A 23,425-nucleotide genomic window follows, 5' to 3' on the forward strand; every position below is an offset into this window, starting at 1 on the left:
CACGCTGTTTGGTCTCACCCTGCCGTTTCTCAAACAAGATCCAGTTTTCATTTAGCCGCAGTGGCGATGAGCAAGCCTCCTGCAATGTTTAAAGAATACAACAAAATAAGTTGTGTGTTTATTTAGTGCTTGCGTTTGCTGAAACGTGCAATAAAAAAAGGAGGAAGGTTATTCATATTTTCAGCCTACAAGAGGCAACAACAAAATAGCAAATAGTAAAGTTTGCAGAGGTCATATTTGATAAGCAATATGCAGTGAGAACACACACCTCTATTTGCTGCAATTACATGTGCCTGTGTGTGTGTCCATCTTTCCTCTTTGGCACCAGTTCAGACACAATGTCCTCGAAGAGATTACCCTACGTAAACTTTATCCCGTGGCAAATCTATCCTTAAACCGGGCGTTTTAAACCTTGTAGCAAAAATCAGGCCTCCATTCACAGAATCTCCTTTGTAGAACCTAAATACACCCCAATGTGTCCATCAACAAAGGCCTCTACCCTTCCTCCTCACTCTCTGTGACACTTTAAGTTTAGGATTGTTCAACGGGTCTGTGGGTGGGTTTTTCATTCTCTGCCATTCTTCCTTTATTTTGCTCCTTCTTTAGAGCATTAGGGCGACCAGCCATTGAACTACAACCGCTGCTATAAAAATTAATCAGGATTAAAATGACCTCACACACAAAATTAAAGTTCTCCAATGTACACAATAAGAGCCTGTATCTTTTTTAAGACATTCTCAGCTTCCTTGGGAACAGGATTGTTTCTTGACAAAGTGGTCTCTACTCAACAATGAGCACCTTTCAGACACACACAGGGACTGCCTTTAGAGCTGCAGAGAGAGACGGATTTCACATATCAATCAAAAGACGGAGGGAAGGGGTGCGTGGAGGGGGGAGGGCCCTCGTTTGGTGAGAGTAGTCCTTCAGAAACTATGAACACATCTGAATGGGTTATATGCATTTCTCTCCTACTACTATTCATAATAACAGAGGACACAGGAGCAGTGGAGAGGGAGGGGATTCCTCTTTTTTTACCCCCTACATGCATGGATCCTGAGTCTGCATGGACCTGAAATAATACCACTGTAGTGGATTCTACAACACTTTGTGGGGAGCATTCAGCCTGTGTACACACTTTCATGTTCTTCAGTTTGTACATGTGAGAAAATGTCTGTGTGTGTGTGTGTGTGTGTGTGTGTTGAGGGAGGAGAGGGGGGGTTGCACTTGGACTTCTACAGCCACCCACTGTGCAAAAGCCATGCACACCATTACTGCTGATGCTGAAAGTGAGGTGCCAGAGCAGGTTCTTCACAGCATCCGAGCTCACATATAGGACAAACTGCAGAGTTAGTAGTGTTATTGACAGCTATATCTATGAGCACATGCCACAGGTCATCTTATTAGGTCACTGGCTTATTGGTGTTTCACCCTCTGCACCCTTTGAGGCGGAGGAGTTCACTCACAGGAGACACACGAATACTGGCTAAATACTAAGGCTAATACTAGGCTGTGTGTTTAAGACACCAAACATGCTTTTTTGGTTGAAGTTACACTAGCTATTACATTAAAAAACTGTACTATAAACTTTCCAATAGTCCTTGAATGCATCACGTGTAAAATCACCACAATTACAAAGCTTAAATGAACCTGAATTTGTAACACATTTACTAGTTTACTAAACTTACATTTTAAACATTTTTAAATAAACCACTGCAGTTTTAGTGGTCTGATGTAAAGTGAATATTAACACCTTCAACCCCACACACTGATATTCGAGCACTGTCTCAGTTTGTTTTAAAAATGGCAAAAAAATAAGCATTTAACACAAATTCTGCCAAAAAAAAACATTGCTAAAACTATGAAGCTATAAAACTTTTGGTCGCTCTACAGGAAATGAATGGCGTCCACCAGCTATATAAATGCAAATAGTTACATATCTAAAGCTTCTGGGAACTCTGTTTTTTCCCCGAAATTGGTGACACGGAAAATGTTGGACATAATGATACCCTGGATTTTGTGAAATCAAGTTTAAAAATAATTCCACTTTTTTCCTCTTTCCTAATTTATAGTTATATAACTGATCCACTGCACAAAAAATATGTTTAATATTCTCTGTACTTGTAGCCATGATTTTACTGTTTCCACAGAGGTGCAGCACTATGTACTGCAACACAAAACTGAGCCCACACTGACTGAAAATGTGACGAGTGGCAAAAACACCCCAACATTTCATGGAGTTCTTAAGTGGCATTTCAATCTTAGAATGATCACTGATTGAAGCATTGTATTTCTCTCAAGCACTTGCTGCTCTACGTGCACCAAACTAGTCAAATGTGTAAAACCCTCCAGATTAACATGTTAAAATAAGGGCGTGCGTTTTATTTTCCCATGAATTGTGCTCACATCTCTACGAGAGGGGAAACCTGGGAGGTTACCCCACACTTGTTCAGTGCCCTGTGAATTACATCATTTTTCTTTGCTTAGACCTCAGCCTGACATTAAAGTAGATCTCAGTGTAACTGGAAGAGAGAAAAAAAGAAGTATTATTATTCATGTGGTGCAAGTGTGCTATTTTTAAATAGGGGTGCTGTGAAAGTGTGGAATTGGGGACAAGGCAGCCTTGCACCGGGCCGTGACACAGACTTATGTTAAACCTAATTAGATCATGATAATAGCTTTAGGGCCCCAGTGATCAATGCTAGAGGTCTGTGGAGATGAACTTTCCTTAAGTTTCATGCTGCATGCTGCTTGTACTCATTTTTTTCCACACACACACACACGAACATATGGTCATGTTTCCATCATTTTAGAAGATTTGAAATTGACTAACCTAACCCTACATGTAATTATTTACACTAAGGAGGCTTTCTCATCTTAAAAAAAGAGATCCCCAGTATGTACAATGATTTTTTCCCCCCTTTACAACAAACGCACTCAAGTGGTTTGAAGGCGCTTATTAAAAATATGCGCGCATATCCTCTGTCTGCTTTAAATGTCAATCTATTGTGGTTAGCGAATGAGTACAGTTTAATCGATGCATACTGTACGTCTGGTGTTGGGCCGATTAAAACCTTAAATAGCCCGCATCAGTTCCTCGCAGCGGAGATCCATGGAGCCCGTTTGACGTCACCTGAACCCGCCAAAGCCTCTCCCATAATGCGATGCACCCATAATGTGTCCAAATCACAGAAATAGACTGAGCTGCTTTCCATCAGCAAACTCACGGAGACGTCTAGTTTACAGCTTACAGACTCCACGGATCACTCTCACTGAAGACAAAGAGGATTCCTTATGCTTCCATTACTAACTAATGTAATTTGTGTAATGTAATATTTTAACATGTCTGCGTCTGCTGACATGCTAGCTAGCTAGATTGTGATTAGTCTTGATATTGGATGCTGTGGGAATCCCAGTACAAACTCTATCAGTTGTTGACTCACGATGCTTCCCCCTCTTCTGTCTAAGTACCTCACCCAACCCCACTTCACCACTGGCTGCAGAGAAGGAGACAAAACTCCAAAGAAGTCGGCAGCAGTTGTAGTTTCTTTTGTGTGTTTTGCACGTTTTAATTACTTTTCAACAATCTCCTGTTTTTGGAACCAATATTCTTGGCCTCTTAAAATATTGTTTAATTTCACAAGTATTCAGATTGGTACAGTGTTTGCTGTCTGCGTGCAGGCAACTCTTTGAATGTACTCTGAATGCACGCAGCAGTGCCGCACCCTTTTTTATTTTCTTTTTAGAAAATTAGATGATGTCAACTAGTCTTTTTGAACCTGTGCCATTACACAATTTTGTATAATTGATACATCAGAGCTGAAACCCTTTAAACTAAAATTGAGTCTAATGTGATATTTTAATCAAATTCCCCATGGCACTTCTTCTTATTCTGACAAGACTCCACATCCAGGATAACTTTATAAATGTGTTTTGCAATTTTGCACTATAAAAACTGTCCATTATTGACAGAGATAACAGAACTGCCCAGTCTAATGTCAGGTTTGTGTCTGATATTCACAGGGGTGCTTCCTGCCTCCATCCTTATGGATGTATTATAAGGAAAGATGCCGCACGGCATGAATGATGGGTTTAAGTGTTAACAAAGCTCTTTAAGTAAGCCATGATTTTATTAGGCATCTGAACACCACACAATTTTGGGGCATTTTCTATTACTTTTGTCACATTTTTAGTCAGTGTTGGCTCAAAACCTGAAGTGGAATTTCTCTGATATTTGATGTTGTCATACAATAAAATCAAGTGAAACCAGCTTCCCCAGCCCACAGGTGTTACCATTCTTGGGGAAAAATGGAAGCTCTGTGTCTCATAGGTATTTGACTTGCATTTTTACAGCCTGTAGAAAAAGGCTTTATGCTGTAATCTCCATATCCTCCTAGTAGCAGTAGTACAAATGATAGATTTTTAAAAATTTTATACAGAATATTACTGGAGCAAATTATGGGTGCATTTTTAATTGAGATATGACGTGATGCCACGACTTTACTCTTAGCTTTGGTTAGATTTGATGTTATATCACACACATGGTGCCTTTAAGGACCTGCAATGGATACTTATGTGCATGTTTATAACATCAACAATAAATTTTCAACTGTGAAGAGCATGCAGATCAGACATGATTTATTTACTGTAAATGAAGGACAGATAATGATAATGTAAATGATTACAAATGTTAAGCATAGATCCGGATGCATTTAAAGACCAGTGGAAAGTTCACCTTCCAATGTGTGTCTTTTAGTTTTACCATGTGGTTCTGCAGATTCTGTATATTCGGGAAACGTGTGAATATGCTGCTAAGCCCTCTGCCTTCAACACTCTCAGGCCACATCACTCTTAACATAAGGGAATTCATAAACAGTACTTATTTGCCAAAGGTCAACTTAATTCATAATCTGTTAGTGCTGGGTCAGTTTGTCTTTTCAGTGACAGTGTCAGGCCCATTCCAGTCTGACATGCCAGACTGCCTGCTGCCTAGCACTGAAATGATGAGCTTTATTCCTGCAACAGATCTTCACATCAGTCTGAAGCAGTTTTTTTTTTTTTTTTTTTTTACAAAGCATTGATCATTTTGTTTGTGTTTAGTGAGGAACTCATCCATTGGAAGTGGAGACAGGGATGAATAATTTACTAAATGTCCAAAGTAGGTCACAGATGTATCTGTCTGTTGATAAAACAAGCTGTTCTGATGAAGGTGTGCTGGATGACAAAGTGACCGCTTGAAAGCTAACAAATAAAGGAAAAACAGGAAAGAAAAGACGTCCCTTCGGCTTGGTGCCGAGCGGCGAGGTGTTAAGCTTTTCCGAGGCGACATCTATCTCTCGCCACCACCTTGAGGGCATCCTTTAAGCAGAGGAATTTAGCCATTACGTGGCATTAACCTCATTAGAAAACACTCTTTAGCTGCTCCAAGATAAAATTGATTTACAGCTGCCATTTCCACCACTGCTCTCGATCAATGGTTAAACTATCCCTTTTATGGCACTGTTCACAGTCTCTGCTCTTTTCTCCAGTTTTCTTTAACTGCTCCTTAATTTCATTCCTCCTCCTCTTTCTCCTCCTCCTCCTCCTCCTCCTCCTGCTGCTCCTCCACTCCTGTCCTTGTGCCAGGTATGTAGTCACAGAGTGGAAGAGAGCTTGTCTCTGTTCCCCCCATGGTCAAATGTGGGACGTTTTTTTGACAAACACGACAGAATCACTGGCAGACTCCTTGAACCAATTAAGCACAAAGTTGCTGTCTTGGTATTTTCTAGATGTAAGAGTTTCATCACAGTCAGCTAAATTTGCATGGGTGGTCTTAATTGCGGTTATATCTTAACAAAACGTAGGTTTTTTTTCTTTCTTTCTTTCTTGGCACTGCTGTTACTCACAATTTAGGAATGTGATGAGCCTCAGCAGCTGCAGATGCACAGCCCTGTTTTTTTGGGATTATGTTGTTACAGCCTGGATATCGTGGAAATGTGACGTTTAGGTTCGTACAGAGTCATGCACAGACCCTCAGATACTAAGTCAACCAATCCTGTCACAATTAAGGTGACTGTGGCTTAAAATAAGGTACAGGACAATATAAAGTCCTGCACCCTTTATGGAAACAGCACAATCTTGGCTACAAGCAGAAAGAACTCTGTGTATTTAAAGCAGCATGACACAAATAGATCATTCATTAAAAAATGAATTTTACAAAATTTAATAACTTTATAGTAATTTTTTTCCCTAAAGTAGTTAACAATCCTGGAAAAGAATGTGAGCTTCACGTCCTATTTGCCTTTCATTTTTGAACATCAGTGGTCAAAAGCCAGGAAAAAATTGTTGAATTTTTGTTGCTTTGATTCTTGATCACAAAAGACTCACTCATGACTTCCTATTTTCAGTTATGTCTGCAGAATTCTTTGTTTTTCTTTTTTTTACAAACTCTCTGGAGTTTGTAAAATGGAGAAAAGAGACTTAGTATGATTTTCTGACACACATCTGAAAGTTCAAAGTCTGAATTTCTTTTTTTTTAAGCATGCTTTTCAAAAGGTTAGAGGCTTAAATTTTGCAACATGTTTCTTCTAATCTGGTTTAAGAGTGAATAAAAGCTTAAAAGTGAACCTATAGTGCATAACCACCTAAACTGTTGGATGTTAACAGAATATTGGGGACTGTAGAAAGAGAATATGGACATTTTGAACAAGCCACTTCACCTGTCCATGAATAAAAAAAAATGTGTACAGCTAAGCAGAGCAGAAAATCCACAACTCATGTCTGTGCGGGCTTAAATGTCTGTATCGGCCCACCCACTTCTGACAGGTAAGGTTTATATGGACGTTTAAGCAAATCACGCAATGCTGTATTTCTTTGACAAATCAATACGACCACCATTTCAGCCTTCCTTCCTTCCCTCCCTCCTTCTTGCGCTCGCTCCCTTCTCATCTCCCTCTGTCTGGGGGAATTGATCCGCACGGATGGAATGATATCAACCCACAGATAGAGTGATACGCCTCCCCCTCCATCCCCCGCCCCAGCTCCTTCCCCCTTCTTTACCCTCCTTTCACCACACTTTTGACATATAAATAAAATATGTGGCCTTTTTGTTTCGATTCACCACAGTGTTAGTTCTGAGAAAGGAATATGGTGCACAGGCGCTCGCACAGAGCTGCCGGGAGACGAGAGGGAGCTGAGAGTCGGCTGGTTGCCATCGCTCACTGTTCACAGGCACCCTACAAAATCCCCTGAACTTTTTCGACATGCGCATTTTTTAGAGTGACGCAGTCAGATTGTAAAGAATGGCATTAGAAAAATAATGTGCCCTAGATTACACATACACACACACACACATACGTCCTCCTACTCACATCTGAATTATCGCACATCCATTTACTGTATCCAGAAATGGGAAGGCATGAGAGAAGAGTTCACCAACTTCGTCATGCTGCTGCGTTAAGATGCCAAGCCACTTTTAATATCAACTCAAATAAATCACTACCCTGGGCTACATGTAACAGGCGTGCCATTAACAGACTGATGCAACATGTTCATCCGCACCTTAGCTAGATATTCCCCGATATGACGGCAAAGGCATTTCCACAGCTGGACAAGAAATAGCTGCTAGGTGAACTAACCTTGCGTCCTCGGAGCATGCCAAAGGCCACGCAGGCCTTGCAGGGTTTCCACTTCAGACAATTTCTTAAAAGTTTCCAGTCTGACTTGCATTATTTTGCGCTCCCCTCCCTTCATATGAAGTCCTATAAGGCCAAGTCACACACACTGACATGCATGTTACATAATCGAGGCTCAATACACAGCTACTGGTCTGGACACTAGAGAGAAGAATGACAAAAGACACGGGCTGCTTGGACTTAAAGATAGAGTAACCCTACTACAACGGATAACTAATGAGATTAAATAGGAATTATCTGTTGATATGCTCATGCAGTCCCTCTGTACGTCCACTTGCAACGGACGTCTCTGCCAACTGCTGTGCGTGTGCCCGCCTGCAAGACCATCCTCATGGTGATCTTGCATCACAGTGTGAACACTGTGCACGGGTGAGAGAGACAATTCTCCTTCTCACTCCATCTTTTTTTTTTTTTTGCACCATCTTCCTTCCTGCGTTTCAATTTCACCCATTCATGCAAGGCTGCTGTGACTAATAAAAAACCCTAATGAGTCCACAGTTATTCTCTCCACCTTGCTCCCCGCCCCACCCCCCCACACACACATTTTTCTCCCTTCCCTTCCACCCACACTTCCTCTTCCCTAAAAGCCCTTAGTCACCTCAGACAGTCACCTCAGACGGTGGGTGGGGGTAGTTTCTTAGACAGCGTGACAGTGTGCTTAGCCCCGTTAAGCCAGCTTCAGCTCCGCTTCTGGTCGGCACTGATCAGGGAGCCCTGGGAGAGAGAGAGAGAGAGAGAGAGAGAGAGAGAGAGAGATGATAAGGAAAGTGCTGAGTTCACCGCCACCACTGCTTCCCCTCCCCTCTCTCTCTGCTTCTAGCGTCCCCTCCTCAAGAAGGGTTTCCCCCCTGGAAAGAGGAGGGGAAGGTGAATCGACTGATGCTCTGATGACTGTGCTGCAGTACGAGGAGGAAAATAAGTGCTGCCCTTATTTACACGTTGCTGCTCGCTTCAGCCTGCAATGTTAACCACCTGAATTTATTTAATACAGCCATTAGAATTATCATAGTGTGAAATAAACAGAAGGTCACACAAACACAGTCCAGTTCCTGCACAGTTGTGCCTCAGGTGATCCACACTGGTGTGTGGTAACATGAAGGTAGGATTTTAAGGAACAGGTGAGCACCTCAAAGGGCCTCCTGGGTAATGTAGTTTAATTAGGGCCATTATGAACCTGATATGGAGAGGACAGAAGAAGAAGAATACTGGCAGCTTGTAAAAGTACTGGTGGCCCATATACAGCACACTGAATGCTTGCAAATCTCTCTGTACATTCTCCTCATTCTATTTCACTCTGGATCCTCATATATTTCTATATTTATCTTATTATTGAAATGAATCTGTAAAACTGTAAAAATGTTAAGCAGGAATAACGCTAAAATAAGAGTTAGGGACAATGGTACATTTGGGGCATGGTCTGACGTAATCCAATCACAGGAGCAGTGAAAAAGCATGCATTTTTGTCAGCGTCATAGTCCGCCTAAGCTCCCAGTTAATCCAAATACAGGGAAAGAACAGTTTTTCCACACTTGAGCATAAGTCTAATTTCTTAACCTCAGATGATGCAGCTTGGTAGGGAGGTTCGAACCATTCTCCAGATATTAAGCAAGGAGTCTGGGGTGCAGGCCTCCCATAAACTTTCTTTTAATTTAGTTAAGGCTTCTTAAACATTGCAAATTTCCATTTGTTTTGACTTGGTGTTGTTTCCTTCTCGTGGTTGGGGTTGAGCAGAGTTAGGTAAAGGTTATGGTTTTTTTTGAGTCAAAATGTTCCTGTGTGCCACTGCCATATTTTATTATCATGGTATTATTCCCCTCTACCAACAAACATACAGAAAGTACGTGGTGGCCTTTTGACATGGTTACTACACGTGCTAACACAAGGTCATTTTAGGACCCACTTTAAGCAATGAATTTTCAGCCTGTAGTGTTTTGTTGGATACTTTCATTATACATACTTAAGGCTGCAGGTTCAGGTTTAAAAAGAAGTAAGAATACTGTCATGAATTTGTGTGAGATGTATGTCACTATTATCTTCAAAACCACGACGAAGGATGAAGACTTTGAAATGTAGGCTACGATGTCTGTCAGGAAAGCCTGGAACTTACTAAGTTGTTTTAAACACCTGAACCTCCACTACGCATTAAAGCATTATAGAAAGAAAGAAGAAAAAAAGCAGCGGCTCCTGCATAGATCTGCAGATACATATTTCATGCAGTAGATATTCAGGTCATTAAGCAACATTTTGACACCTCTGTTATTTACTACCCCAAGCGGTTTCCTCTTCTTTTCCTCTTTCTTTCTTTCTTTACTAAAACCTGCTGACTCAGAGAGAAACCTTCTTTCTCCCTGCTCTGTTTATGTTTATCTCCTCTGCTCCATTCTGCTCTCTGCCATTCTCTCTTTCTCTTTGTGTTTTTCAAAAACGTCAATTTCACACAGGGTTCAAAGGAGGCTGGGACACACATCACAGAAGAACAAATAAAAAGTGAGCAGCTGCTGAGTGTAACTCAGGCTATGGCAGTGGTCAGAGCTGATAGACGTTTTTTGACTTGCTTCACCAAAGCAACCTTGTACGTCTGAGAGTGATATTTAAAACATCCAAAGCAGAGTGCACCTTTTTTTTGCCTCAGAAGAGGTTTACCTTCGATTTTCTCTGCTGGGAAGGGATCACTTAAGACAGGAGCGGGAGGCGGATTGGAGGGAATAAGAAGCGGCTCAATACAAGTTATATTTAATGGAAAGATCCTGAATGGGGGGGATTCAAGAGGAGAAAAAAAATGGGGACAGACAGAGGGGGGGAAAAAAAAAAAACATAGACGTAAAGTGCTGACAGCTGTGTTTGGTGCAGTCAGGTTGTGGGGTCAGGTGCCGATGAACACACACAAACAAATGTCCAAACAGCACACATATATTAGCCGTCCCTTGCTAAATGAAACTTGGATGTAATATTGTTCTTGTCACGACGACCATCTGATGTCGATTTCACACGGCAGCGGGACCCTCTGCAAGCTGCTCCGTACACCAGACACCAAACAAATCCAACACATATACAAAAGGTGTACTAAAGCTACACAGTCGTACGCACCCCTCCACCACCCCACCCCACTCCTGTCTGTCCCTCCTCCTTCTCCCTCCCTCCCTCACACACACACACAAACGTACACACACTAGGATAAGTCATGAGGAAATGGATGCCCATGTTTTGTGGGACCACCTGTTCATCCTGGATACAAGTCTAAGAACCCAGTAAGGGTTAACCCTCTTTGTGAGAGAGAGCCAGGATTGTGTGTGTGTTTGCGCGCACGACTGTATTCACGCTTGTGTGTGTGTGTGTTCGAGCGTTGGCACCGCCCCATCTGAAACGTGCCCCATGAGTGGCAGACTGGCTCAGGCTGTCCAGCTGGGAGGGAACAGAGCCCACTGCTGGACCACCTCCCCAGCAACACACACACATACACACACACACCACATAATCCTATGCACATCCTATGGGGAGCATCTTTTCTCTACATCTCTGATTCCAAAGTAGCTGCTCTAAAAAGAGAAAATCCAAAAATTAAAAAAGATATTCAAAATAAATTACCTAAAGTAGACAAATATAATCTTTGAAACAACACTCATAAGGCTCACAGACATACACATTTTCATTTTTCTCAACCCGCTATTGCCCCACTGACCTGAACCTGTTCTCCACCTCCACCCTGAGCCACCAAACAATGCACGTCAATGCGTCTCTATCAGTACAAGCACAGCACACTCATCCTGACCTGCCTTCACCACAAAGCCACCTTTTCAGCCATGATTCTCATCATTTTCATAAGTGTCTGAAAAAAAGGGTAAGTGCCATCACTAACCCACCACCACCAGCAGCAGCAGCACCATCTCCCCAACCCCCACCTCATCCCCAACAAATAATCACCTCTGCTGAGGAGGAAAGGAGACGTAGTCGAGGGTGTGTGGGGGGGGGGGGGGAGAAAAAACAGCAATCTTGTCTTTCAAACGAAAAAAAAGGGGAAATATTTTAAGGGGCAATGAATTTCGTGGAGCTGAATAGGATGTTGGTACATGTTTTACTAAAGGAAATATAATGGCAGACTATTATTAGATCACATTAATCACGAGTGTGCCAAAGGCAGTGACAGCCGTGCTGAAAAGGATTGAAAACGCTGGTAATGGATATAAATTACCCATTGTGTGATAAAAGGATTTTTTCTTCACTAAGAAGGTAAAAAGGAATAAAACACTAAGAGAGCCACTAAGCGTTGTGTGTACATATTTGCATGTGTACGTATGTGTGAGTGTCCTGCTGCCTGCGTGTGCGTAATATGTAATAATAGAGGGTTATCAGTGCAGGATTAAAATTTTAAGGGAATCAGATAGTGACAGTGAGGCCTTGCATTAAAGGCGCCAGTGACAGAAAAAGAGGGAAGGATTAAAAACAGATTAAATTGGTTTGTAGTGATGGAGATGAAAGGAAGGAGGAAGAGAGGAGGAAGGGGTGGGGGGGAAGGAGTGTGTGCTTTGACAGAGGTCTGTCGGGCTTTTGGCACGGTGATAATGAGTCACATCTCCCATGCACTGTTATTTATCGCCGACTTGGCTCACAAACAAAAGATCAATAATTTTGAGCAAATCTAATGTTGTCCTCGATGCTAATGCGCTCGTCCATCACATCTGCCATCTTCACCAAGGAGATGGACTGATTCCCCTGTTTATTTGGAGATCAAATGCAATTGTATCACATGTCTATTATAAGAGAGGAAACCCCTGCATGCGAATATGCGCCAGCTGGATCGTGTCCGTGCATATGTATAAGTAGTATATATGTGCAAAGGTGTCATGTATGTGTAAATGATAATATATGGATGGAAAGGGCGACGGGTTGTCATGCCATTTTTTCGCATCAATCTTCATTTCTTCCTCAGACCTTGCTTTTGAAATATGAAGTGTGTCAACGGCCTGTCCCCCCACAACACAGGAGGCGCGTGGAGATCCGTCAAAGCAACACACCCGATGTTCACCAGTTAGCCCTGCAGCACAGAGAGATGAGAAGACAGCAGATCCTTCACTGACAACTAGCCCTGGGTGAGACACTTCCCAGCCACCTGAACTCAATCAGGCCCCAGTGGAGGTGGCATTTGGGTATTTCATTTCATCTCCGTCCCCTTACTCACTCAAGGTGCGTTTGATTTATCTCTCAATGCCGCATGCAGGAAACGCAAATCGCATTTGGAAATCTAGCGCCACTTTTGCGATGGTTATCTCCATCGCAGCTGCTTGTTCGGGCTTCTTTTCACCCTGGTACACCGTAGATCAGAGCAGACACTAATATAAGGGCTCAGAGGTTTAATCCACTGTATCCATTGCGCTCGCTCTCAAAGGTATTCACCAACTGTTGGTTGCACACAGAAGCCATTTCTCCACTTTCCTTGGCACGCCAATCTCACCCCACCCCGCGCCGATATCTAGCACTATGATGGTGGAGTCGGTGGCAGGTGTACTACACTAAGCTCCTTCCCCTTCTCCCTGGGTGAGGTGTGAGGAGCAAAACAATGACAGACAAAGGTCACCTGGCCCACAACGCCCCACCTGCTGAGGTGTTGACCTGCCAAACGCACCCCTGAGGCAAGGCGAGGAAGAAAGAAAGGAAATCATAAGAGTCTGCTGCAAGCCAAAGCATACTATAGTGTCAGACAGTCATAGCTGCTGAATTCTAGATATTCCACAGTGCCTTGACGAAGGACTGACATATTTCTTGGGTTCGTGCATTTACACAAATCTTCAATAAGCAGTTGTATCTTTATTGTGCAAATAACTGAAGATCCTAAACATGGCAGGTCAGGACCTTGGCAGGTGAAATAATAAAGCCTTGACATAAGGCTGAGGGCAGGGAGGCACACTACGACCCAGGCGCCTCCCAACTGCACCTAATTCTCTCTCTCACTGTGTCTTTCTTCCCCGCTGTTTACATACGCAGACACCTACAAGCGCGGCAGACTTCCTGGATGTTCAGACATGGCAACAGCGAAAGGTCAGTGAGCCTGGAAGCCATGCAGAAACTATAGCAACCAGTGTACGCTGTCTTTTTTTGCAATCAACAAAACAAATGTGAAATAAGACTCATCGGACATCGTGTCAAGTATTTTCAAGGTGCAATTAGCTTACATTAATCATAATTAGCCTACAAATGCAGGGAGCTTTATCGAAACTGTTTTTCCCTTCCTCTGTTTGATTGACATTTGTAGTAAAAATGCAAATATACAGAAACAAATGCAGCGTTAATGACACAGCCACACACACTCATCAGTGTGACTGACAAGAGTGACACTGGTTTGCACTAATAAAACCAAATAATAGGTCAGTTTCTCTGATTCACCAACCCAACTTTGCGTGAGCATTACACTGGAGAGAGGTTTCTTGTGAAAGTTAGCCAAATTATTTACTAGTGAAGAATGACTACTACTGTAACGACCACCTTCCATATTGTCGTAATCATAATTGTCACTGACAGTATCACTATCATCATCATCATCATCAGCACCATCATCTGTAATCTTCAAGCCAATCAGAAGCCATATTTTATTACAATGAATAAGGAACGGGTAGTCAGCACGTTGTGATGAAGTGTTGACATGTTTGGTGTGATGTGTTAACACCAAACATGTCTGCTTTTGTTTCAGAGCAAGTGGTAAAAGATGCACTCTGATGATTCTTTTTCAAAGTCTGATGTTCCCAGAAGACTACAGAGACGCAAAAGTCATTTATATTGTGAAATTTAAAAAAGGCAGCTTAATGAATAAAACATAAAAATTGTATCTTTTTTAAAGTACATTAGCTATCCCAAACAACAAAGCGCATCAGCATTAGCTGCAGATGCTAGGTCACATACAAAGCCTGGTAAAAAGTGTTTTCAGTAGTTTATTGGGTTATTTTAATGATAATGAGGGAATGGAAACAGTTATTTTGATACACTGTTGTTGAAGATATTGTTTATTTATCTTTTTACTAAAGTACTAAAAAATAGTATTGCTGGATAACATCAGTTCAATGTCATTGATCATCAGTTCAATGACATGTACGTGCACAGCATACACAGTGCACTACATCCAAGTGCTACTAACAGCTGATTTGTTCTACTGCACAAAATACAGGCTCCACACTTTGGATAACAGCAGCAGCAGCAGGTACAATGTATCTTGACACATTTTCCCTCTGGACACAGGCCTTATTTTCTCGTTTTCTTTTCAGTGTCATTTTAACTTCAAGCATGTCGTGTTTTATGAGCATTTACTTTACTGTGAAAGTGTTACGCTTGAAGATGGGGACAAAATGTAGCTATGACACATTTTCCTGAGAGACTGGGCTGGCCGCACAGGCGCTAAATCACGCTTCTTCAAAGTCTTTAACACCTTATTTAAGAATATGTTCACAAAGATCGGGAGATGAACTGGAGAATACAGCATGTTGGCTCTATCGCTTCTTACTGTTGGTCCACCTACCAAATCTCAATACAAGTCACAGAGCTTTGAATGGATGGACCTCTATATACTAATGTTTTGTTTTATATGTTCCTACCCATAAACAGAGCCAGTGCTCAGTGCCTTATAGCAGCATTGAGTGTGAAAAAAACATGTATAATCTAATCGTATATATGTGACAGGTATAATCTACTTCAGACTGACATCAGCCAGCGCTTGCTATCGGTGCATCCCTATCTCCCCGAGCAGAAAGCGCACATGAACCAGTCTGTGAGCTGGGGCTAGACTGACATGGCAACAGCAGCTTTTCCGTTCCCGGCACCTAACGCTCAGTTCGTAGCCCCGAATATTGCCTCTGGGATTTCACCGCACTAAAGAGTCATGTCAAAGATCTCGACAACGCATGACGTCTCCCTCAGCCACTGCTGTCATGTTCCCTCTGCTACTCATTCACCCCCTCCTCTTCTTTTTCCCCCCCAAGCCTCTCTTGACTCGAGCAGGAGACTTTCTCCCTGAGCGTTTTAAGTTGTCATTTTTTTAAACACACATATCAAAGCTGGGAGTAAAGGGGGGAAAAAAAGACAGATGTTTCTCTTATGCCTTTCTACTCGAGTACAATGAAGCTATGGAAAGGAAAGAGAGTGAAGGGGAGAGAGAGGGGGAAAGACATTTGCAGAGATCTTTTTGCTATCCACATCCTTTCTCCTGACGACTGGCAATACATCATTTGTATGGATGCAATATTAAATTTCAATATCGCATGTCAAAAGGTACAAAATGATAGATCATAGCCTAACTAAATGAATTATTAAAGGCCTAAGCCAGCTATGCTATCGGCTTCTCTTACAATCAGCTGTGTCAGAAGGGTGCAGTTGGTGATACTGGCAGCATTTCAAAGCTTTGTCGTTTTTCTTTCTAGTCGCATCCCAGCTTTCTTAATCTAGCTTTCTGTCACTTATTAATGTTCCCAAGGAACTAAAAAACCACAGATCTTTCCCTCCCAATAAGCAGAGGCTTAACTCATGTCCTTTTATTTCTCCAGAAGAATTCTTTTTTAAAAAAAATAATGAATAAAGTCATAATTAAATATTCAATATTGAACATAAGATAAGCATAAGAAAATATGTTCAGCTTTGTTAGATATGTTAAGCACAGAGAGGAAGAGAACGCAGTCCTGCTTGAGACAGTGACTCATTCTGTGTGTGGTATGATTTATGTGCTCTTTATGTGTTCTGTGACCCTGTAAGTTTATCTCTATATTCTCTGTCTGATAGAGTGACTCCTTGATTGTCCCTTACGCCTTTGCCACACAAACGCTGTTTACCGGACTCAGTGGTCGAGTCTAATTTACGACCTGGGTCGGAGGTCGCATCTTTGAAGGCTTGTCAGGTTGTGGTTGACGGGAAAGGAGAGGGGGAAAGAGGAGATGCGAAGAGAGGGGAAAGGATGCTCTCCTATAGAAACGAGGTCTGTTTAACTAAAAAGCATCAGCTCAAAGTGGAACGCCTCTCAAGTCTGAGCCCAAACACCATGTCCTCATGATATGACACATGGTTACGCTTATGCTAACGGAACATACCACGTTATGTCATGTTTACACAAGCTATACATATGATTGTATTGCCCTACATCATCATAATTCACAGCCTACAAATGCATTGTAAACACAATTTTACAATGAAAGCCTTTCCCACTGCATGGTCACCATTTTTCAGCTACCATCCTGACAAGTCCCTGTTCCCATAAACATGTAGACCTACGGCCAAAGATATACCCACACACGTCCTGTTTTAAGAGTCGTAAATTTCAAGGTTATGCCATGCATGTCTAGTGACGATGGGCTGGTTTAAGACTAATCAGCAAGAGAAGTGAAGCCCATGCAGACGTATCAAAAACTGCAGTTTCTCTGTGGGCTGGCTTAGAGTGAATCAATCCCCATCACCTATGTTACAATGTAAAATATATCACTTATGTCTCCTTTAATTACATAAGGCCTGAAAATTCAATGTAATAATGGGCGTGACATTCACAAGCAGGTGCTGACTTAAAGAACCTGCTTTAGCAACTGCACCTCAGCATCCCTTACACTCCACCTCTTTGCCTGTATTCGGCAGGTTTAGGCAGAGTGTAATGCTGCCTCAATCGGAGTCTCAAAACAGCTCTTCAAAGACCTGTGGTTAACATCATGGACACTTTGTCCATAGCCACATACAGTAAATGCTTCAGAACCATTCCCTTTAGCTTTGGAGAAGCTATCAGAACTTTAGAACATTGATGCCTCAGTAGCATTCACAATGTAATATTCATGAAAATTTATAGAAAGTTAATTTTGGGTTTAATATGAGCTTAAGGGTAATATCTGCCTCCAGCAGCAGCTAAATCAATCTATGTTTATTCTGTATGAAGCAAATCAACAATCATAAAGGGCATCATGCTATGACTGTTTACCTCACATTAAGCTCCATTTTCATACTGAATAAACTTTGGAATGAAATAGATTTTTTTTTTGTGATGGTATGCATTTTAATTAGTGGTTTACAGTTACATATTCATACTTTAAGAGTGTCTTAGTGCAAAGACACTCATTGTTAAGTGCTGGTTTGGGAACCGCATGTAGAAATTTAAGAAAGAAAATGCAATTAACTTCAAAGATCAATCGGGAAATAGTCTTTTTTAAAAGGCAATTATTGAAGTTCTTTTATCAAAATCTCACAATTAGACACTAATACCCATTTAAAGGCACAGTCATGTAAAAAAATATGTTTACTCTTCTGTTGTGTGTGCACTGCTGTTACAGAAGTGTTATCACATTGATTTGGGGGGTTTTTTAAAGTTGTTTGCGCAGAAGAAAATGTGTTGTTATTTCATGTATAGTTTGGCAGAGGAAGGATTCAACCAGATGCCATAACCAAATAAGGGAACAAGCACCCCTGTTTGGGTTTCTGATGAGGAGATGTAGCTCTCTTTACCGAGCCTTGATGCCACATTTACACAGTAAAAAAAGTAAAGTAACTAACCAATCATATGTGTGGGACTCATTGCCCTGGTAACTGAAAAAAATGGAGGAGAAGCTTGGCCGTATCTCATCCGCTGTAACAAAGACAGAAGAAGTGAATGAGAATGTGATTTTAGCAACATCCAGGGGCCTTTGTGTGTCCAAAGGAGTGAAAAGTATAAATTCACCTGTAACTATAGCAACCATAGACACATGGTTCCTCATATAAGATTGTTTGATTAATTGAGATGAAGTGTAAGAAATCACAAATAATAAAAATGATTCTGAAACCTTGCTGGTATTGCCTGACGAGTTTTATTTGGTAAATATTCAAAATACTTGTTCGAGTGAAGCTTCCCGATTTCCACGCAGAGCAGCAGAACAGTTTTTCTATATGCTTATTTCCATGTGCTTTTGACCTCCACAACTGTTAATTCTCCTGTGCTCGTGTGATGTCCTCAATCCCTAACCCCCATGAGGTTTTAATTGCAGGGTCCAGATTGCCAGTGCTGGTCAGGGGCCTGGCGACCCCCATGAGAAGTCACAGCCTCCATTTAGCTTCCAGATCCCATGCAAACGAACACAGGGCCCCCGTGTTATCGTGCGAGCACTGGTTGGCAAAAATTCAATTTTCATCCCCCTTTTGTATCCAAGCCTGCTGTCTTGCCCTAACGATGCTCTGTCATCAACCCCACACACACACACAAAAACAGTCACACACACACACACCCTTCTCCTGCCTTCTCCCTTCAACAACAGAACACAGTGGAGTCGTTAGGACCCTCTCTTCATTACTTCAAAAAACCAATCATTAGACACCAGAGTATATACGTAATTAGAAAATCACTTCCTTTGCAATCCCGGCTAAGTAGTTTACATACTGTAATTACAGGGACAAAATCAATTTTTAATCATTTCACTGATTGGGCTCATCAGCTCAGTAGGAACATTGTATCCTGCTTGTTGTGCGAAAGCAACATCTGGGCTAAAACAATTACCCTTTTGTGTTGTGGAGCGGCACTGAAAATGCCTTGCTGCCACTTCCCCACGTCGTGGACACTCTTTTCCATCTCTATCCATCTCCAGACACCTTTCCCCCCCTTCTATGCCTTCTACCTCCCATTTCTTTTTCCTTTTTTTTCTGCCTCTCGTCTTCTCACTCCTTCTCTCTCACTCCCTGCCCTTGACTTGGACATGGAGGATCACATTTAAAGCTTTATAAATCAATACGCTATAATAAGCTGCTCTTGACAGAGTGAGAGAGAAAAGAGGGGGGAGAAAAAAAACAACATATTGCTTTTTTAACACCTCCTGTTTTTTTTGTTTTGTTTTGTTTTTCCACACTGCTGTTATTGTCATTGATGGTTTTTTATCATTTTATTTTTTTACATGGTTGCCTTTTAGAAAACAGCTTTTGTTTGGCCTTGCAGAAGTATCACCTTATTACCAGTGTTTGTACATATGTGCGACGGTAGACGAGACGGTATCGGCGACAAGAGGGATGGCGATTCTCTGTCTGAAGTGAGACGTACAGTAAAAGCATAATCCGGCTTCAGAACGTGTCTGTTCTGCCCTGCTATGTTTCACCCTTCAGTGGATAATAAAACGCTTTGTATTCTTGTCTGAGAGAGGCCCAATCGATCCACATTAGTCTCAACTCCCTCTCTCTCACTTTGAAAACTCAGAAAATCAGATTTCAGAGGGGGGAAGAAAAAAAAAAGGAAAAAAAAAATCGGTTAATGCATTGATCACCCGGGCTGTATGCAAATCACATTTGCCTTTATTTTTTTGCTGATCAATAGCATTAATTAATGGCTTCATTTTTAACAGCACCCCGCAATCCCGTTAGACACCGCTGTCGACCTCAGAAATCATCTCTCCCACACACCCCTCCACCCCTCTATGTCCCTCAGTAGCCATGGAAATGAACGGCACGTGGCAAGGGCCATAAATCAGGAAATCCAATTTGACCATGAGCTCCAGCAGTAACAGTAAAATATGAGTGCTAACACAGCACGCAGGTAGATCATCCCTTACTGGACGTTAAATTCTATGGCTTTATGACAAACAGGAAAACAAAAAAATACAAATACAAAGTACATGGAACTGTTAAAGTAAAAATAATCCCTGTGAAGTCTGAAAATATGAGCCAGATTATGTCACAGGGATGTCATGATAGTGTGGAATTAGTGACATTTGATGTAAGATCAGGTTACATTGAATTTCTCGACTACTTTGTTTTAGAACTTTTGAACTTTTTGAAACATCTACTAACTTTTTCAGGTGTTCATTTTTTTTTCTTTTGGGGATCAAGTAACTTTACTGGCATGCTAACCAGCATGTGTGTGTCTGTGTGTGTGTGTGTGTGAGAAGGGGGTGGGGTCAGTGTTAACCAGCCTAGCTGCTGCTGCTGCCAGGAATGCTAGTGTGTGGGATTAATAATGGACGCTTTTTGAAATTATTATTATTCCCAAAATGCTCTTTTGTGATTTGCTTTGAAGGGCACGCATATGTGTGTGTGTGTGTGTGGGTGGAGGGGGGGTGGGGGGGAGTTAAGTGAGTAGGGGAGGCAGGGGTAGAAGGGTGGTGGTGGTGGTTAAAGGGGGGGTGGTTGCTTGCTCATTTGGAGAGCTGTTCCAATTATACAATTAGTCAGGAATGTAGGCCAGCAGCCTTACTGTTCCTCCTGCCTGCTCCCTATCCCCCCACCCTCCTCCACCTCTACCTCCACCCCGACCCCGGATAGCAAGTGTCCCTCACCTCACTTTGTGTCTTTCTCGCTTGTCGGGAAACACGTAAATAAGACTTAAGGAATAATAAGCCACCGCGGGTGAGCGAAAAAGTGGCATGAATTCCGCGAGGTGCTGGAGGACTTGTTGTCCCAGAGGCACGCTTTTATTTTTTTGTGAATTGGGTTCGAACAATGTTGGCAGTGCACTGTAGTGTTAATAGGTAAAGTCACAGGCGTCTCAGGTCAAGTTCTATTTGCGTTATTAAAGTGCCACCGTGAAACCAGACGTTGGTTTGGGATGGAACGCCATGCTGACGACTGTTGATTCTTTTAAATTTTTTTAAATGAAGTGATATGATAACTGGATTTATGGTGCCTAACAAATTGTTCTATAATTTGGCCTCTTTCTGATTGTCCCCTCACTCTTTGCCTGGCTGCTACCAAGTGTGCCGTACTGGGTTTAATATGAAGCAACAACAACAGCCAAGTGCCATCTGTTGGCATGCGGATTTTCTGTAATCTCTCTTTACTGATTACAACAATGACTACACAAACCTCTTAAATAATTATCCCACAATGTAAAAAAAGGCTAAATAATTATAATCATTAACTCCCACCAAGTCTGCCACTCCTCCAGCAAATGAAGGCTGTCAGAGAGAGAGAGAGGAAGACATGAAAAGAGAAACGGAGAGAGAGAGATTTTTTTTTTTTTTCTGCTGTGATGCCAATCATGTCTTATTTATACCAGCGGGGCAGAGTACCACACAGCAGTGACAATCTTAACCCAACAACACTGAAGAGGAAACGGTGGCTAAATTGACCCGTCTCCACCCACCAACACTGTGGAACTCTCTCAAAGAAACAATGGAGAACCGGTTACAATCTCTTATGTAAGGGAGGGCATGTATTTTAGATAAAGTGACACCTGTTGCTCTTTCTCCAGGGGCATCGTGGGAAACCAGGAATATAGCTACAAAAAACAATGCAGCCAGTCGTCACCACGAAAACAAAACATGACGTCGATATTTTGATGGTGTATTTCTACCTAGACTCATTCAGATGGTAGCCGAAAATGGCGACCATGCGACGGGAATGGTTACAAACTTGTTTGTTTCAAGATGATCTTTCCTCCTCACTTGGACCTTTGCAGCTGTATCGGTCCTGTGTTGGGATGACTTTGGGTAATACGATGATAAGTTCCGTTTGAGAAGCAGGGCTAAGGTTAAGTGAGTAAATGTTAAATTGCTTGAAAATCGCAACGGTGACATCACAGAAAAGCATGTCCGCATGTTATATCATTGTAACTGTACAACTGTGTGTTTGCATGTGTACCAAACCTGATCATATATTTTGTATGTACAGTAAAAAATCTACAATATGAAATACTATATTTACTCTTTAAATGTGATGTGTTAGTCACCACCTCAATCCTAATGTGATTTAGTGACAGCAGGTTTGCTGTGTGTGTGTCTGTAAATGATCATCTGTGTGTGTATTAGTGTTCAGGTCTGTTTATGCATCTCCCTCTATATAAGTCATCTGTGTGTGTGTGTGTGTCGGCAAGTTTGTGTGCAATCGCTTTGTGTGAGAAATGGTGTGAGAATACGTCAAGGGTAGCATGTGTTAGCTCTGCTTCCAATATGAGGGAAATCTGTGGCGCATACCTCCAATATGACACATGCCAAAGCGACATGACTCACCCATGCTATATTTGATTAATAAAACTACAGCCGGCAAAACGTGTTCCTAAACAACAGAGCACTACCAACGCATAGATTTATTTCAGAGATGTATTATTATGTATTATGTATTATTATTATTATTATTATTATTATTATTATATCGAAAATACAGTTACATCTGCAGCCATATATGTGTACGCAGGTTGTCACCTCAGACAGGACATGCGCCATATAGACCATGTTTAATGCCTGCTCTTCTGAATCATATAATAAATGCTGGATTTTTCAGCTTCAATAGAAAAGGTTTCCATTGATTAGCACTTTACAAGCAATCAATTTTTACAAACTGGCCTGACCCCCTCATCACTTTCTCTGTTTCTCAGACACCAGCTCCCAGGACGATGGTCTTTTTACAAATTAAAAGAATACAGAGACTGGACGAGTAATTATTGGAGAGAGGAACGAAGGAGGAGGTGGAACGGTGGGAGTGACATGTATAGATTCAAGGCGAGCTCAAGATTAATTTGAGCTTTCTAAGAAAGTTAGTGAGAAAAAGTTTCATTTCGGTGGCATGAAGATGATGCAGACCTTAACTTGTCATATGATCTCACTGATACACATCGACACACACATGCACTAAACTCTTAACAGCCCATCATCATCATGAGAGATGGGGTGGCCACGCTTATCCAGCTCCAAGGAATAATGGCTTGCACCTGTTTACCGTGTCACCCCTGTTTGCTAATTGTCTCCTTGAGCAGCATAGAGAGGAAATGACAGAGTTGTGGCTTTTTGACGGGGTGTGTGTGTGTGTGTGAACGCATAATAAATAGACTGGTGCCAAATTTATTTTGTGTTTTGTAGCTT

The 23,425-nt window shown here is 41.8% G+C and overlaps 1 protein-coding gene across 2 annotated transcripts in view; it reads right to left on the reverse strand.

The window, feature by feature from the left end:
- Positions 1-23,425, reverse strand: part of znf536 (zinc finger protein 536) — a 170,853-nt gene that overhangs the window by 124,381 nt on the left and 23,047 nt on the right. For both annotated transcript variants that reach the window (XM_028402376.1, XM_028402375.1), the window contains exon 3: positions 8,282-8,384. The gene's annotated coding sequence lies outside the window, so the exon portion shown is untranslated. The remainder of the gene's footprint in view (positions 1-8,281; positions 8,385-23,425) is intronic.

The sequence above is a fragment of the Parambassis ranga genome, chromosome 3 (genome assembly GCF_900634625.1).
Source record: "Parambassis ranga chromosome 3, fParRan2.1, whole genome shotgun sequence".
NCBI classification, from domain to species: Eukaryota; Metazoa; Chordata; class Actinopteri; family Ambassidae; genus Parambassis; species Parambassis ranga.